Raw genomic sequence first — 14,540 nt, 5'->3', positions numbered from 1 at the left:
TGTGTTACCACTTAACTGTGTATAACAGTAAAAAATATTGGAAAACATTTTTTCTTGGTAATTATTGGTAGATCCACTTGCTGATTATACATGAAGTGTCCAGTTGCATGTATATCTTTGAAATATTTTAGTAATGTTGGCTATAGTTGCATACATACTCTAGTACATTATTCATTCATCCTTTGAAAGTATTAATACCTACTTTTTTCAAACACTGTGACTGAGGTTAACTATATGAATTAACTTAAAATGAATTATTTTTCCTTTTTTGATTTAAAAGCAGGATTTAATTGAGAAACAAAACACAACCAATGGAACCTCATCTCCACAATTGTTCTGTAGCCACATACACATAATAAATGTGCCTGGTGTAAGAGAAATAAGACCAATTTAAGTTTTAAGATTGATTTTCTACCTTCAAGGACCATGATTTAATTGGGGGAGTTGGTAGGATATGGACATAAATGGTTTCTTGCTACAATAACAGATGTGATATATGTAGGATGACCTTATAATTTATTGTCTAAATTGAGGTACTTTTGAGAGTGAAAGGGGGCACAGTAATAGTGAGACATATAGTTCATAGTAATAGTGAGACAACAAACACGAATCAGAATTGTCCTAGGCAAGCATGGACCCTATAGTGACAGTGATTGGATATGCCAGTGATTGGATGGAAACGCTGAGGAAGGAATGAGTAGTGTAGGTTTGAGTGGTCACTTAGGCTTCAAAGGTGACCTCAGAACCAAACAAGAACAATTAGAAAGTCATTCTGGTGATTCTTGCCAGGATAGGATTTATAATAAATATATTGCTTTGGCTGAAATAGAAATTTGGATAGGGAATTGGCAGTAGTTGTACTGAAGAGTTTGGATTATAAATATTTGATCTTAAGAGTTACTTAACCTCAGTGTCCCAGTTTACCATCTGTAAAACAGAGATAACAGTACCTGTCTTATAGGGTCCTGTGATGTTTAACTGTGTACGTCATAGAAAGTACTGTGCAGCACTTGTAAGTGATTAGTAAATGTTAGCTGTCTAGAACACCCTGACAGAATTTTAAACTTTTAAGAATGTGTTTGAGAGTACACGATGGATTGGGCTGAGAAACTGGCAGAGAGAATTTGAAAGAATTAGTAATTGGGTAAGGGCAAGTGAGAACAAAGGGCAGGAGTAAATGATGACTGAGCTTTCAAGCCTAAAGGACTAGGAGACCAGGAGAATTCAGCAGAAATAAATAAGTCAGGAAAGGTATCTGTTGTTAAGAAGTAAGTTCAGTTTTAAACATATCAATTTTGAGGAGACAGTGAGCTATCTACCCAATCAGAAATGGGCAGCTAGCAGTTGGATAAATGAAAATGGTGCTTCATGGATAATTAGTTTGGGAATATTCCAAATGGATGGCAGTGGAAACCTTGGGAGTGAATGAGATCTCTCAAGGATGGAGCAAGGGCTGGGAGAGAAACTGATGAGGGAACCTTGGAAAACCCCATATTTGGATTATAAAAGGAAGAGAAACCAACTGAAAGAGAGGATCAGAAGATTAAATAAGCAGGAATAGTCTTCCCAAAGGATGTTTTACCAAACACTAGTTCTGTGAGGTGGTAACAGGTAATATGGGAAAGAAAATTGGTTCTATAGTTAAATACTCATTCACTGCAAGAATTCCATGCCCTTTTACGGGAGGCTGAGGCAGGAGAATGGCATGAACCCGGGGGGCGGAGCTTGCAGTGAGCGGAGATTGTGCCACTGCAGCCTGGGTGACAGAGCGAGACTCCATCTCAAAAAGAAAAAAAGAATTCCATGCCCTTTTAATATGTTAACATACATGACACATCTCCAAGAAAGAAACACATAAAGTAGTGTTTTGTAGATGTATCTGACATCAGAACCCGTTTCTCCCCAAAATACCTCTTGGGGGTTGGTGTTCCAGAAAACATACTTTGGGAATTATAGGAACCTAATGAGGAAAGACGTTTAAGAAGTAAGGGGTTAAATTGTGTGGAATGTTACAGAGAGACTAAGGAAGATGAGAAATGAGAAGAAAATTTTTTATGTTTTCATTAGATGGTCATAAGCAACCTTTAAGAACCCAGTTCAGTAGCATGGCTTCAATAGACACAGGTTTAAAAGGAATGAAAGATAAAGAGTTAGTGATAAGGAAATTAGAGTATTGGATTTATGTAATTTTACCTCTATCTAAGTCTAAAGTGTGACTGATAGGAATAAATTGGTCATTAATGAATGTTTATGTGTCCTATGTATATTATTATATTCCTAAATAACATTCTCTTTTTACTTAATAATTTTCATATATTAGTGAGGAACTTTTAACAGTCATCTAGAACAATACCTCTGAGAACCATTCCTTTTTATAGGGTAAAGTCATACATTAAAATTATCTTATTTTTTAGCCATGGCATCAAGCATTAAACTATTTCCCCATGTTTTCTTAAAAGTATGGGGAAAGATGCACCTTTTTAAATTCTGTGTTTTTACAGTGTCCATCTTATGTGAATTTTATTCTAATAAATATTAAAGACCATCTCTGGGTATATTCTGCTCTTTCATGCAACAGTGATACAAATATTTAATTCATAGTTATGCTATAAAAGGGGGAGTCATTTTTACATTCACTAACAATAAGTAGATTATTTTAATTACAGTTATTTTAACATTTTTAAAGGTAGCAATGCTATGTCATAGGACTTCTGGCTGACTTTCCATTACAAGTAAAATTTTGTTTCTACATCAATACATTGTGCACAACAAATTTGAAAATCAGCAAATAAACTTGAATTTCAGTGACCTGTTTGTGTTAGCCCCATTGCCTGCTGAGGTGGCTGAATGCCTTGTAGCAAACCCAAAGTACTGTGGAGCTAGCAACTGTGTTTGATCATCTCTGTATTTTCTAGTGCATCTAGCCTAGTGCCTTTTTAACACACATTTGTGTGCTCAGTCTTTTGAAGAATCAGCTAAAAGTAGAACAATCTTGAACACACTAATAATACAGGTATAGCTCTCCTCCCTCTTAGAGATTTTGGCATATGAAAGATTCTGAATTTTGCAGTGAAGAAACTTACTTGAATTGAAATTTTCTTTTATATTTTTAAATTGTGATAAAATACATATAACATAAAGTGTACCGTCTTAACCATTTTAAAATGTGCAGTTCAGTGGTATTGCACATTTGTGATGTTTTGCTACCATCACCGCAGTCCATCTCCAGAACTCTTTTCATCTTGCAAAACTGAAACTCTATGCCAATTAAACAATAATTCCTGCTGGGCGTGACGGCTCACACCTGTAATCCCAGCCCTTCGGGAGGCCGAGGCGGATGGATCACCTGAGGTCAAAAGTTTGAAACTAGCCTGACTAACATGGTGAAATTCCGTCTCTACTAAAAATACAAAATTAGCTGGGTGTGGTGGTGCACGCCTGTAATCCCAGCCACTTGAGAGGCTGAAGCAGGAGAATCTCTTGAACCCCGGAGGTGGAGGTTGTAGTGAGCTGACATGGTGCCGTTACATTCCAGCCTGGGCAACAAGAGTAAAACTCCATCTCAAACACACACACACACACACACACACACACACACACTATTCCCCATTAAGCCCCACCTCCATTCCCTGACAACTGCATTTTTTGAATTTTTTAACCCATTTCCAAACTTATTTCACAGTAATTAAGAATTCTTTTTATCTTAGCATCTATTTATATTCCCTACAAGTTCCATGGGTCAGAGAAATGCAGGATTCGTTTTCAGTTAGTATATAGCAGATTAATTAAGGAATATTTTGTCTCAAAAGTTGTGTAAATCCTAAGAGAAAACAAGCTTTTCTGGAGAGGCTATTTGAATAAGATAGAAATCAAATATTTAAAAAGAAATAGGAGGAGTCTTGAGCGGCTGTTTTTGGGGTGGCATCGAAGTGTGCTGGAACAAGCCCTGACCTAGAAGGGAGAAAACCCAGGTTCTAGCCAGCCTCTCAGGGCCTCTCTGTCCTGGTTTTTTCCTTATCTATGAACTGGATGAATTCTGAGATTCCTAGTTTTAAAAATTGTTCTGTGTTGAATGATTGAGGAATATTGTGAAAGGCATAGAATTTAAAGTAGTACTGAGAATTTGATAATGGCATAGAATAAGTAGGAGAGAGGGAATCTGGAAATTGACACAACAAAGGAGCAGACAGCTCAAAGGGGATATTGTGGAAGGCCCAAATAATGGCAAAGCTAAGGCAAATAAGTGTAGACGTAAAAGATTTATCCTGTATCATACCTGGATTTATTGGAATATCTAGATGGTTAGAGAGAAGAGGAAACACTATATAGTAGGTGCTGGAAATGTGCCTTGTGCTAGAACTATTCAAAAGAAAACTGGTGCCTAGTTGATCTTCAAAAAATACTGGTTAATTTCAGGCTGTCTTATCCAAAAAACTTCCACCATCATGCCCCCACTAATGGAAGGTGGACAGAGGAAATGGAATTGTCATCTTCCTGAAATATATGAAACTGTATCATGAATATATACTACTCTTCCCCTCCCTGCTGTCCTCTCTAGTGCTTTGCCTTTACCATTTCCCTTTTTCCTTTCTTAGTTTAATATCTTCAGTGTTTGGGTGACAGAAACAATTGTACTGAACAGTTGTTCTTAATTTACTGAGCCTTGTGACCTCAAGACACTCCCCAAAACAAAGATTTCTCTAGAAGTCAGTCCATTGCCCTAGAGAAAATACTTTTGAATTCATTCAAATTTGTTATTTAGTTAATAGTATGTATAGAAAACTAGAGGGCTACCATTGTCCATTGAAATCAGGTTAAAGCTGTTACCTTGTATCCTAGATGAAAGGGATATCCTACAGTCAGGTTTTAAAGTGATACAGACTATAATTTAATTCAGAATCAGTATGCTCTGTAAGCTTACAGGATTTTGAACTTGAGAAAAAAGTAGTTTTAAGAATAAGTTGCAGGAATTCGCAGTAATATATACTGTCAGTCTTCTCATGGAATTTTAATTTTATCAAAGTTTCCCAAACTGAAAGTAAATGTACATTTTAAAGTACTAAAGGAAAGAGCATTATATAGTTAGCGTTACGTTATTTACTAAACTGATGATGGATATAATAGTGATGATAATTTGTGATAATATCTAACTATTAGGGACTTATGTGCTGGGCACTAAATGCTTTATGAATTGTGAGTTTTATACTTTGATTCTGAAATGTATTTATAAGAACCCAAAGTTTTCTTTGTTTCTTCACTGATGAAGGAAAAAAAAAACAGTTTACATAGAAAGCAAGGAGGCTAATTAACTATTACTATTCATTCATCTCCATAGCCCAACAGCTTTTTGTTCATGTTCATGAGCCTTCTCCCGAAAATATTTTAGCTAATAAGTAGTTGAATGGTTTCTGTAATTCAAAAATTATTAAATGTTGCTTTGGAATGTAGTTTTCCACCTACATTTTAAAATGAGTTAAAATGTTCTGGAAGTTCACATTCCAAGTAAATGAGATGTCGTAAAAATTTTATTTGGGAACTTAAGCTGGAGGACTCTCTGGCCTCTCTTATCTACCTCATAGGGTAGGTAAATGTTTCCACAAGTAAAAGCAGGAATCTCACTGAGTGTTCTACCTGTAAGGATTTAATACTAACATTTAATAAATATTAGAATCTACATCATACTGAATGGTAAACAGAATATAGAAAAAGACCCCATAGCTTATTCCATCCATTTAGCAAATCTAAATATACCCTAGTTTACAGCTTCATGCCTTAGTCTACTGAATACAAGTAAATTCATAGTTAGGAATTCAGATGTATTATAGGTTAAAATCTGTTTTCGCAGATGGCTTAAATTACTTCTTCACAAATATGATGGGTGCCCCATTTCAGTGGGGGAGAGAAATCCTTTCTTGACTTCTCCAGTTCTATTTTGACATTCTTTTTCTACTCTTTTTTTCAAAACATGGGTCATTATTTCATCCAGGATGATTAGATGCCAAAGGATTTATTAATGCCATTCCCTCTCAAACATCTAGAAGCTAGAATGTGTGAATTGGGGTAGAGGGTGAGGAGTGCAAAGCATTCTAGGCAGAAGGAAAAACCTGTGTAAAGGCCTTGGGGCAAGTAAGAAATTAGCAGTTTTGACTGAAAGACCCCTGTGGTTGGAGCCTAGTGAGGGGAAGAGTGATGGAGATGACGTTGGAGAATAAGCAGGCCCATATAGGGACCATGGTAAGGAGTTGCTGGGTCAGCTGGTCTTTAGCAGAGTGATATGGCAGCTAAGTGCTGTGGGCTCAGATGCACCTGGGCTCAAATCTCAGCTTATCTGCTTACTAGTCTCTAAACTCTGTCCCATAATTCTAGAATGTGAGACTAATACCTTTTTCAGAGATGGGCTAGGTAGAATAATCAAGTGCAGCACCTGAAATATACTGCACCACTCAGTAAATGGCAAGCTATTATTTTTACTTTTTATAACTCGCTGTTCCATACCCTACTCAGGAATCTCAGACCCACAGCTGCTTCATTTTTATTATTTTTAAAATTCATCCAGCAAATATTTATCAAGCACTTACAATTAACATATCCTAACTACCCCTCCCTCCCATAGTTATCTGTTTGTATGTCTCTCATAGCTTCAAGGTTATGAGATCCTCAAGGAATTTCATATTAACCTTTTGCAATCCAGGTACCAAGCAGTGTCTGTTTTAGAAAATGTTTGAATAAGTGAATAAAAGAAAGTTTATGAAATATGTAATTACATATTTTAGCGCTGCAATTGTTTGAATAATTTTTATTTTAAATCAGTCTTACATAGGAAAATGAATATATCACTTCCTCATTCTTTGTTTTACAGTATAGTTAACAAAAATTCAAAATATGCCCTTTATAAATTCCTAACTCTAGAAAATGTTTATTTTAAAATTTATATATTAAAATAAGTCACTGATAGGTTTATTTTTTTTGTAGATCAAGTAGCTGTTTTAATATGATATTATTTTTAAAAAACTACTCATTTTCAAATGCAAATAAGAAAAATAACCAGAGACTGACATAAACAACAAATTATCAGAAAGTTGAGCACTTAAAAAAAAATCTTTTTGTTTTGAGACAGTTACAGATTAACCATGCAGTTTTCAGAAATAATACAGAGAAATCCCAAACACTGTTCACCCAGTTTTCCCTAATGGTAACATCTTACATAATCACAGTGCATATCACAACAAGAAATTGATAATGATAGGCCGGGCATGGAGGCTCACGCCTGTAATCCCAGCACTTTGGGAGGCTGAGGCAGGTGGATCACCTGAGGTCAGGAATTCGAGACCAGCCTGGTCAATATGGTGAAACCCTGTCTCTACTAAAAATACAAAAATTAGCCGGGCGTGGTGGCGTGCACCTATAGTCCCAGCTACTTGGGAGGCTGAGGCAGAAGAATTGCCTGAACCCGGGAGCCGGAGTTTGCGATGAGCCGAGATCCCGCCACTGCACTCCAGCCTGGGCGAGAGTGAGACTCCATCTCAAAAAAAAAAAAAAAGAAATTGGTAATGATAAAATTCACAGACTTTATATTTGTCCAGTTTTATGTGCATTTATGTGTGTGTGTGTGTATGTGTGTGTGTATGTATTTAGTTCTATGCAGTTTTATCACAGATAGATTCCTGTACCAACTACCACAGCCAAGATACAGGACAGACAGTTCCATCACAAGGATTCTTTGTGCTACCCTTTTATAGGCAATGTAACCCTTCCTGTCTCCTCCCTTCCAGCCTGGCCATTCTCCATCTCTATAATTTTGTCATTTCAAGAATATTGTATAAGTGGAATCATATAGTATGTTACCTTTTGCAATTGGCTTTCTTCACTAAGCATAATTCTCTTGATATAAGTTGGGAGTTTGTTTTTTTTTTAAGATTTGCAAAAAGGGTCTAATACCTTTCCCACTGGCTACCTGCTTGTTGTTGCCATTTAGCAAAGAAGGCAGGAATGAGCCGTAGAAAGGCAAAGCGTGCTTCTGTTGATGGTTTTCTCTAAGGAAGACTGGCATGTGAAGTAGAGTATCCCAATACTCATTTTATTCTTAAGAGACTCTCAGAGGAGAAGTGGGAATTCCTTTTCAGATCAACGTATTTGTCTTTCAGCAGAAAACAGTCTTTTTAAAGGGCATGGTCCATCTCCATAATTATATTTTATACCCAAAGACCATTCTAGTCAGTTCCATCTTCCATCCTCCCTCTTTCTTTCCCCTCATTTTTTTCATCCTGACTGATTAAAAACATATTATTTTATAAACTAAGTTCTATATGAAATTTCCCCAAATTGATACTGTCTAACAAATAGAAATGGCAGTTTGACTAAAAATGGTTCTAACTTGAAATTACATGCGTTTAAGGGTTCTTGTTGTATCCATTGGCCTTACAGGAAATCATCATGGTAGTTCTGCCTCACTAATAGTCTTGTCTGATTTGTTTTGCCTCGAAAGTAAATATAAAAAATATATAATTCATTTGAGTGATCTAAATGCCATCTCTTAGGAACTTTACTACATATTAGCTTTCATACCAAGTCAGAGTCCTTATTACCAGTTTTCTTTTAGACAGGTATGTACACAAAGTATATTACATTTTAAGCTATAAATAAGTCTTATTTTTAACCCATTGTTGCTGTGTCAAGGATCCTACAAGCAGAGGTTTTAAATGGATTTTATACTTAGGCTTAGCTTGGCTTCAAAGATGTAAAAAGGTCTTTCATTAATAAATATTTAAATAATAAGTACTTAATATTTTAAAGGAAACCAGCTCACATTTATAGAAATTGTCATACATTTACTGAGAGGAGCTACAATTAACATTATTTATCTGAATAAGCCCTGGAAGATTCTTACTATAGCACAGGAGCAATTAACTAATAACCAGCCCGGGTATCCAGTTGTTTATCTGTGTGATTGCTTTCAGGATTTCTTCTAAAGGAAATTATGGGAATCCAGTGTTTTTCTCCATCTTTCTTACAGTCCTAAGGTACACTTGACAAGCAGACTGAGGCAGATTCACGGCTCTAGTCTAGTAGCAAGCTTGTCTCGTAGATATAAGCATAGGCCCAAGTTAAGACCAGTCTGTTAATTGTCTGTATCTATTAACCTAGTCCATTTGAAAAGTAGGCCCAAACATATATGTTAATATGGTAACTTAGAATTAATTTTACTTTTCAAAATACGTTACTAAATGATAGCATTTAGGTTAACTGGGGCATGTTGCTGACAGTAAAGATCCAGAGCCTAAATCAAAGATTGAGGTGTTTATGCATTTGAACTATCTGCATGACCATAGCACTACCAAGAAACAATGATCCATTCCTGTTCTACCTACTGTGCCACCCCTTCAATACAATGCCAGAATGCTGAAGCCCAGGTTTGAATCAGCTCTGACCTTTCTAGTCTGCACTTTCACTTGCATCTTGAAACTGAAAAAACTGAAATATTAGTCCACAGTTACTGACTACCTGCTATGCGCCAAACACTCATACAGGCACTGGGTGTTTCAGGCGAGAGTTACTTTCCTCAGCAATGCAGTGTTGTGGGTTTGTTGCCGCTCTTTTCAATTTTGGACATAAGCTTCTTTCCTGAAGCAGTTTTACTATAAGACTTGATAAATTTTTAGACTTAAGTATTTACACAGTTACTGTTGGCAGTTGTCATTTTCTCCCCCTTCCCCACCCAGAAGGGTGATTATGTTTCCTCTGAGTAGAAGATTTTAAAATCTTACCCTGCTTTTTGTTCTCATTTTATACTTCGAAACCACTTTCAGACTCTACTGTGAATTACCAAACTCAAATGTTTTCTGGAACTAGGCAGTTTCCTGAGTGTTTGAAGCAGGCCAGGGGGAGTAAGGAGGGAGGAGTAGGGTCTCTGTCAAACCGAAGATGCATAACCACCTATAAACATTAAAATAATATTTTTTAAACTTGGTTCAAACGTATTTAGAGGCTATGAGTTTCCAACGTTCTGAACATCTAGATAAATATGAACTCTTTAGACCATTGATTTTTGAAATATGAAAGTATAATATCAGTTTATTGGCAACTGTGATGTGTGTTAGTTTTAAAATAGGAAATGCTGAGAATTTTGTGGCACGAACCCAGACAGTTAAATTTATAGAGTGCGGTGTGTGTGTCTTGTTTTGTCTTGTTTTGTTTTGGTTTGGTTTTCTTCTCATAAGCTTAAAAGCTTAAAAGCTTGTGAGAGGAAAAAAAGAGGAAATAAAGAAATTGGGAATGTTCAAAGATAATTTCTTCAGCCGGACATCTAGAACAGAAGGTCTTAGGTTCAATGAATAGCCTTCAAAGGATCCATGAATATCTTATAACTTCATTTTTAAATGTTGTATTTCTATATTTCTGTGCTTAGTGTTTTCTATAAAAAGTAGACTTTGTTGATTTATTTTTATTTTATCTTTTTTTAGGGATGGGGTCTCATTCTGTCACCCAGGCTGGAGTGCAATGGCATGATCATTGCACTGTATCCCCACAGCCTCAAACTCTGAGTGCAAGCAATCCTCCTGCCTCAGCCTCCAGAGTAGCTAGTACTATAGGTATATGCCGCCACACCTGGCATTTTTTTTCTAAAATTTTTGTAGAGTCAGGGTCTCACTTTGTTGATCAGGCTGGTCTCAAACTCCTGGCCTCAAGCTGTTCTCCTGCTTCAGTCTCCCAAAGTGCTGGGATTACAGCCATGAGCCACTGTACCTGGCCAACTTTATTTTTTAGAGCGGTTCTAGGTTCACAGCAAAATTGAGAAGGTGGCAGAGATTTCCCATTTACATTTTTCCCCCATGCATACATGGCCTTCCCTGTTATCAGCATTCCCCCACCAGAGCAGTGTATTTATTACAATTGATATGCTTATTTGTCTACTTAAGAAAATCATTTGTATTTCTTTGAAAGCCCATACTGATATAGTACTTGATAGTTTAAAATTTTTTTAATATTAATAGTTTATTAGGAATATCCTGAAATGATTATTTTTGAATTAAATGTTACTCTATTTTAAAAGTAATACAGACTTACTGTAAAAATTAGAAAATGCAGGAATACACAAAGAAGAAACTAAAGATGAAATAAGTACTGTTACATTTGGTACATACCTTTCAAGACTTTAGTTTGTACATATATATGTGTGAGATATACACACCCATACTATTGAAATATAAACAGAGTTCTGCTTTGTATTTTAGGTTTTTAAACTGTCAGAAGCACTATTTATTTATTTATTTTGAGGTGGAGCTTTGCTCTTGTTGCCCAGGCTGGAGTGCAATGGTGCAATCTCGGCTCACTGCAACCTCCGCCTCTGGGGTTCAAGTAATTCTCCTGCATCAGCCTCCCAGATAGCTGGGATTACAAGCATGCACCACCATGCTCGGCTAATATTTTGTATTTTTATTAGAGACAGGGTTTCACTAGGTTGGCCAGTCTGGTCTCAAACTCATGTCCTCAGGTGATCCACCTGCCTTGGCCTCGCGAAGTGCTGGGATTACAGGCGTGAGCCATCGCGCCTGGCTAGCATTTTCATTCAATTCAAAGTTATAAACTTATAAACTGCTGTACCAGAGAGACAAGAAACCAAGTTGCTGTAATAAAACATTTTGGCAACAAGAGAGTCCTGATCTCTTTATATGGAATAATAGGAAAACAAAGTAGAAAAATTTGTCATTGAAGATAGAAAATACAGGATAGTTAAATGTAGTCTTAGTTACACCTTTTCTCAACCTTGTTAGTAAACAGGTTACTTGTTCAGCAACCCATGAATATTCTATATTTTCTAGCCTCTTATAGGACAGCAAAGGAATTTATAACACAAAAGTTGAATAAACAAGATGTTTTTAGATCCAAGTAATTTAGTTTTTAGTTTTTGTTGATTTTTTTGGTCAACCTTCTCACCAATCATAGTTTCTATGAAAAGCTGCTTCCCTTTTTAAAGGGAGCCTCACATTTCTTATTTTATATTTTTCTTTGTGTGTATTATTCAACTTAGGCTGCCACAACAAAATACGGTAGACGGCAAAATACCATTGCCTTCTTGTTGTCCCCAGCTGGAGGGCAGGAAGAGAGAGGGAGAGAGCACAGGAGCCGAGCTCTTTCTCTTCCTATAAGCCTGCTGTTGGACAGACGAGGACCTCACCCTTATGATCTGCCTTTAACCTTAATTACCCTATCCTCCAGACACAGTCACTTTGGGAGTTAAGGCTTCAATACAGAGATTTTGGGGACATGTGAGTCAGTACATAGCAAATAGGCATGTGTTCTTTTGTTCCCACAGTACTGTTTTATACCTGGCTGCTTTCTCTCACTTAGTATGTTGTGGCTGTCTTTTCATGTCAGATCATACAGGTCTTTATCTCATGTCGTTTAACGCTGCATGGAATTCCATGGTAAGGATATACTGTCATTTGTTTTCCCATATCCATATTGATAGACATCAGGGAAAATCAAAAGTAGGCTTTGGTGTCACCTTTACAGATCCTAAAGACTAAATCTATTTCCTTTCATCATTTTAAAATATTATAATTTGAGTAAAAACCCAATGGAAATTAATTTTAAGCGTAAAAAATTTTAAGAAGTAGTAAGTTCACATAATTTGCATTACTCTTAATTAGGAAGCTTGAATTTAATTATATTTTTTCTAGTTAAACACAAGTGGCTGAACTATTAGGGGCAGAATTTCTTGGACATTAATGACTGAAGAACCTTAAATATTCCATATAAGTTCATAGGGTAATATGTATTTGTTATTCATACATTAAGAGAAAGCCATGAGTAGTAATGTATCTGTGATGACTAAAATTCACATTGTGTTGCATAGATGTTAGGTTCCTTGCTTGAAGAATTGCACATTACCGATTTGCTATAGGAAATAAATAAGGTGTTACTTTCATAGAGCGTAATCATTCTTGCAGACTACTACTTGAACTCGTTCAAGTGGAACTCAAAGTTTTTGGATCACTTCTTTACAGCAACATGTTTTTATCAGATCTCTTCCTGTATTCAGCTATTTGGTATAACTTCATTCTAATTAGAAAAAGCAGCAAGAAATTCTTATTGGGCATATTGAAAGGGCTTTTCACCTGGAACATAGATTATTTTCTTTTATCTTTTAAAAAACTTTTAATTGAAATATGTAGATAGAATATGAAATCTACTTCCACTCCATCTAATATGAAATTCATTTGCATTACATTGAATCCAGAATTGTGTATATGCATTTTTATAGGGGAGATATTTTATAACTTTCAACAAAATTTTCAAATAATTTTCAAATTGGTGAGGTGCTGGAAGTGACACTGGCCATGGTGGTAAGTGAATATAGTAAATCAGTGACTGCTGTAATAGGCACCAATTTATTCATTGTAGACTCTGACATCTTAAAGATTTTCTGGTATTTTTAATAAGAAAAAAAATTAGTCACTAAAAAGGAGAGCTTGGGTAACCTGGGACCTGGCACAGTTCAGACTGGTACAATGAGATTCTCTGTTCTTTACATATAAAGAAACTAGGCTAGATTGCCTTATCCCAGGGCACAGCTCTGGACTGGACCCAACTTTTAGTAAGATCTTACTTACTCTTTTAACAAAGGCCAGGAGTAATAGAAACAACACTTGTATTTCTGTGACTTACAGGGGAATACATAGATATGGTGTTTTTTAAAAAAAACATTAATTACAACAGATAAAAATTAAACATTTGTGAAATATATTAACAATGATATAAGCAAATATATATTGACTTGGAAATGTGAAACCAGTAGATCTCAAACACTTTAATTCTCTTATCCCCCTTAGGGTTATCACTGAAGGTGAATTTATATCCTTTGTCCCTATCTTACTCCGTGTCCTACCTTACTCCGCCTAAAAAATATATGGTCATGCAGTTGGGACTAAAAGAGCTACTATTATTGATTCCTCCTTTAACCATGATAAAGTTCTTTAAAATTAAAGTTTCTTGGCCAGGCACGATGGCTCACACCTGTAATCCCAGCACTTTGAGAGGCTAAAGCGGGCAGATCACTTGAGGTCAGGAGTTCAAGACCAGCCTGGCCAACATGGTGAAACCTCATCTCTACTAAAAACACAAAAATTAGCTGGGCGTGGTGGTGGGCATCTGTAATTCCAGCTATTTGGGAGGCTGAAGCAGGAGAATTGATTGAGCTCGGGAGGCAGAGGTTGCAGTGAGCCAAGATTGTGCCACTACACTGCAGCCTGGGTGACAGAGCGGAGACTCTGTCTCAAAAAATATATATATAGTTTCATGTTAATTTGTCTAGGTTTTAATAATTTTCATAGGATAAAAACTTGTATATAGTTTTTCTTTTAATTATATATTTTAAGAAGTAGAGTACCAACTAATTTTTTTTTCTGCTTAGTGATGAGATCTTCAGTGCCAACATTTTTATTAATTTTTGAGTTAAAATGTATGTTCTATAATAATAGTGATAACTTGCAAAAGTTCAATTCTGAACATTGTTGGAGTAATTAAATTTAAAAGCATAA

General features: G+C 36.0%; 1 protein-coding gene across 1 annotated transcript in view; it reads left to right on the top strand.

Annotated features, from left to right (window-relative positions):
* Positions 1-14,540, top strand: part of UBL3 (ubiquitin like 3) — a 77,288-nt gene that overhangs the window by 49,566 nt on the left and 13,182 nt on the right. The gene's annotated exons all lie outside the window — the stretch shown is intronic.

Source organism: Macaca thibetana, chromosome 17 (assembly GCF_024542745.1).
Source record: "Macaca thibetana thibetana isolate TM-01 chromosome 17, ASM2454274v1, whole genome shotgun sequence".
In the NCBI taxonomy this organism is placed as follows: Eukaryota; Metazoa; Chordata; class Mammalia; order Primates; family Cercopithecidae; genus Macaca; species Macaca thibetana.
Note: the sequence above shows the minus strand (reverse complement) of the source record. Positions and strands in the feature narration are given on the sequence as shown.